We start from the raw sequence: 4,612 nt of genomic DNA, 5'->3' as shown, positions 1-4,612 counted from the left end.
TCCTCTTTGGCAGCTCACTGTGGGCTGGTAGCACATGATCACAATTCAGAATGATTCATTAGGACTGCCTTTGTCAGCAATTGGCAGGGAACAGCTCAGAATGCTGCCCTTTGCTGATGTTTGTGCACAAATCTTTACCATCCTTAAGAAACAAAGAAATCCACCAGCCCCCAAACGGATTACTGATCTTTTTTTTTTTTTTCCTAAGGAAAATTATCTGGATTTTAAATTAGTTAAGTAATGTTCTATTTTCTACAAGAAGCAAGTACCTGACATTTTCCCAGTGGCAGCCACATCGTATCTTTTTAGGATTTTTTGCCTCATTTCCCATTTAGCAAGTACTTTATTTAGCTGCATTTCATTAGGAATAATTTTAAGGACCTTAAAGTACTCACAAAATTCAAACAACTGTAGTAAGCTGTAACAGTTCAGCTCTGCATTGCAGAAATCTTTGTCTTTATAAGGAAATAAACAATTAGCACAGCAAACCTAACACATTCAATGTCTTATTTTTCTTCTAACACAAAACGTTTCATTAGAATGGGAGAAAAGGCATATCAAGGCTTGCAAACATAGCATATACAGGAACAAATAAAACCCCCTAAATACCCAAATTCACCAAAGCGTACATGCAGCTACAGGTTCTTTTCTTCTTGGTCGTTGTCTATTTGTGCCATCGCTGTGGCAACAGCTGACCAGACACGCCTTTTCACAAGTGTGCAGATGTGCCCTTGGGATTAAATCTATAAATTTACAGGCACTATGGCAGGCTGCTGGGTTTGACTCATGGGGGTGAGAAGTGAGAAGAATGAACTGAAACTGAGTGGTTTAGACATCTGTAGTGTGGTGGAAATGCTTCCTATATCTCTAGGTCCTGTATAGTGTCATATACCATCAAATACGAAGGTTTTCAAAAGATAGCTTGGTTATGGCTGGAACGCTGCCGTGTTTTGTTCTATTGATTATAGTAAGCTGATTACAAGAAGTGCTTGTTACCTGGAATAATCCCCAGGGAGGACCCTGCATGTCTGGTGAGCAGTAGGAAAAGATTCCTTTAGTGAAAGAATCCATGTAGTGGACATAAGTGAATTAACTAGTGAACTAACACAGTATTCAGGGTATGCAGACACTGATACTGACAATGAGTACTTACTAAAATAGTGATTTCCATTATTAATGTCTCACCCTGAGGAGTTCAAAACTACTATTTTGTTGAAAAAGACAATTATTATAATTGTGCTTATTATTATAAATACAGCATACATAAGTTGGGATAGTTCTTTAAAAAGATCTCCTAGTGAAGTCCATCTTTCCTTTAAAAAACCACACTGAACAGTTAATGCTATGTTCCAAAATCCATGTTTAGGTACTGAAACATAAGCAGTTTGATTTTAAAGGTGCTAAGCAAACTGAGCTGGAAAGTGATCTGTGGATTCTCAGTGCTTCTGTAAATCAGGTCATTTCTATTAAGGTGTCTAGATATGATTTTAAGACCCTTACCAGGAGCAGTCAGCTTGGATAAACAGCTCACAAAAGCAGGGTGATATATAGCACCAAGTGGCTGTGTCAATTTGACTATATATAGAAATACACAGAACACACGGTGAACGATGGGAAAGACGAGAGGGGATGAAGAAATGGCCAAGCACTAAAAATCATGTACATGTACAGAGGCAGGCCATAGCTTGGTCAGAAAGATAATTATATAGCTTCAACATAAACTTGGACTTAGTTTTAAATTAGCACCTGCTCCTAGATCCTGTGTTATTTCCTGGGGGAAAAAAAAAAAAAAGTAAAACTGATCAATACTAGTGTAGAACATGGAAAACTGGGCAGTTACCAAAGCAAGTTTGTCAGAGAAGCTGTCTGTACTCAGGCCATCAAGCTCATTAGGCAAAGACAGGGAAGATAAATGGCCTGGACAGGAGTTTAGACAGTATGCACAACAAATAGGACAGATACAACAAAATATACTTCAATACCTACTACAGAAGGCTCCGTCTCCCAGATCAGGAAACGCCTCCCCTGGATTGTTGCATACTTCTTTCTAGCAGACAAGGAAAACTTCTTCCTAGCCTTTCCCAGGTTCCACTAATAGGCCTGCTTTACACATCCCTCACTCTCCACAAGCCTGCTGCACACATGCACTATCTAGAGGCCAGAGTACAGTGATAACAAATTCAGTGGGTTCCACACCACCTCTCTGCTCTCAGCACAAACCTTCCAATTCTGCTTGTGGCTAACATTAACCCATGGTGGCCATAAGCACTCTATTGCTTTTTATCAGTGACCTATAACAACTCATCACAGCTTGTGCTATAAGACTTTAACCTGCTAAATGAGGGTAAAGGCTTCCACGGCATGCCAGCAGCAAAACCACGAGGATTTTGAGACTGCCACATGCCTGAAGTATACTATAAAATTTACAGAGAAGCAGCAATCCATTTCCACTCAACAAACTGCTGGCTTCCCTTGGTGCCCCTGTGGATGTGGTTGCCAACTCGCGCTTTGTGGGCAGCATGTTGTAAACAAAGCAAGCTGCTGCTCCCTTGGTTAGATGTTGCCAATGGACAGCAAAGAACAGTGGTCCCACAGTCTGCATTGCAGACGTGTCTCCAGGTCAGTAGGTGAGCAAAGGTTGGTTGGGAAACTGCACTGCAGCATCACAAGAAACTTCTTAACAGATCAAACTTCCCCTGCACACTCCAATGCCTAAGAAGTTCAGCCACTGCTTAGTCTTCAGCACACTCCTGCTGCCATCCAGGGACATTGCGCAATTCCAGAAGTTCTGTGTGTGTGTTACTGTTTTCTTGCTAAGGGTCATTGTCCAAAGGAATAAACTTGAGTGGAGCTCCATGGTTCCAAAATTTGCTTAGCTAGCCTGTCCCACTGCTATTTGACTTGAAACGCACAAAAGTAGATAACATGAGGTATCTGGATTCTGCAAGTTGAACTGCTGCCCTGCTCCTGAGGAGGGAGGTCTAGAGTTCTCATCTTTCATGTCACTTGCAGTTAATGAATTTGCTGGCAAGACTGTTAGTGAATCACTTTGTGCTAAAGCACTCTGCACCTAATGATTCTATCTAGTGCGTAGTTCAAAAAGTCTTTTAGAAAGGGTTTTGCAGAAAGGAGCACTTCTAGAAGTGAAGAAAATAAAGTAATTTCATATTTTGTTAGATACTGAACCAGCTTCATCTTTGGTTTTATACTGTGGAAGTCCAGAGAGGTTGTTTTCAGTTACACTGCCAGCTGTTTCATTCTTTTGAGACTTCATGATTTCTTGGACCATGTTTCTCAGCAACACCTGGCTCTCACGGTTTAAACCTAGAGTACTGAGAAAAGTATCATAGCTGGACCTTAAAGTCCATCCTTCTTCAGAAGCTGCTATTCCCTAAAGCTATCTGAAAAACTGTGAGAGGCTGTTCCATCCAGTTCCACTCCAACTAAGACATACCAGGAGAGGTTGTCAGATAGGCAGGCCTCTTGTCAAACCAAAGAAAATGGTATTCTGGCTCAACCTTTCTTTTTTATTCCGCACTCCGTAAGGCCCACGATTACGAAACTCAACAACATTTTGAAGGAAACAATTATTGCTATTTCTACTCAAAAAACAAGTGGCACAGAAATCTGCTATTAAACAAGATTGTCAACTAGCTGGTGGAGAGTGGGAGTATTGAGACTCTTTAATGTAGACAAGAAGTAGAGATACTGTGGAATTCATGATTATGTAATTCACTTGAATTTGTCACAACACTTACACCTCCTCTTTCTTCATTTTGTGTTCCACAGAAGTACCAGCTCACCTCCTTACAGTCCAATCATTTCAATTCAAATTATTTTCTGAAAGGCAAATTCCTTTGAAGCCTTCAGTAATGTGGCTGTTAGAAGAGAGAAATGTAACTGTGTGGTGTAAGCATATATCTTCTATGTTCAATACTCAGACCAGTGCAATTTGGTGCATTACATAACCAGATGTCAGGTTTCCTGATGAGAGACGGTGGCCAGGATGCTGCAAAGAATGGATGTTCCCTTGGAACAGGTTCAAGAATCTGATTTAACTACAGGGCAGGCACCTAAACTAGTGCCCGTTCAACATGATGGATGTATTAGTCACCAAATATTAAACCAGTAATTTCTCATTTGTCTTTGGATTCTGAAAACCTTATATTGGAAGCTTTTAGAATGCTACTGCATTGCAGAGCACGAATACTTAGCCTTGCAAAATACTGCTGATGGGATACTTCCGTCCTTTGCTCAATGTGGGCTCATCTCCAAGTCACAGACTACGTCACCATCTTCAGGATCCAGCGTCTCTGCACCATTCAACATTTAGCAGCTCTGACAAAACCCAAACAGAGGGCTGGGAACCAGATTTCTCAAGGGAAAAAATATCCTTTCATTGTTGGGCTTTCTCTGTGCCTGGGCATGTTAGATTTCACTATTAATCCTGACACAGACCTCATACTCAAAATATGTCTAAATAAAGCCCTTACAATAAATCAGGATTTATTATTCTAATCTCATTTAGGTCATAGAGTGGCGTACAACAGTACAAATGTAGGGCCTTAACCCGTAATCCTTAAGGCAGCCAAAGCTTCCATTGGCTTCAAAT

The sequence above is a fragment of the Nesoenas mayeri genome, assembly GCF_963082525.1.
Source record: "Nesoenas mayeri genome assembly, chromosome: 3".
NCBI classification, from domain to species: Eukaryota; Metazoa; Chordata; class Aves; order Columbiformes; family Columbidae; genus Nesoenas; species Nesoenas mayeri.
Note: the sequence above shows the minus strand (reverse complement) of the source record.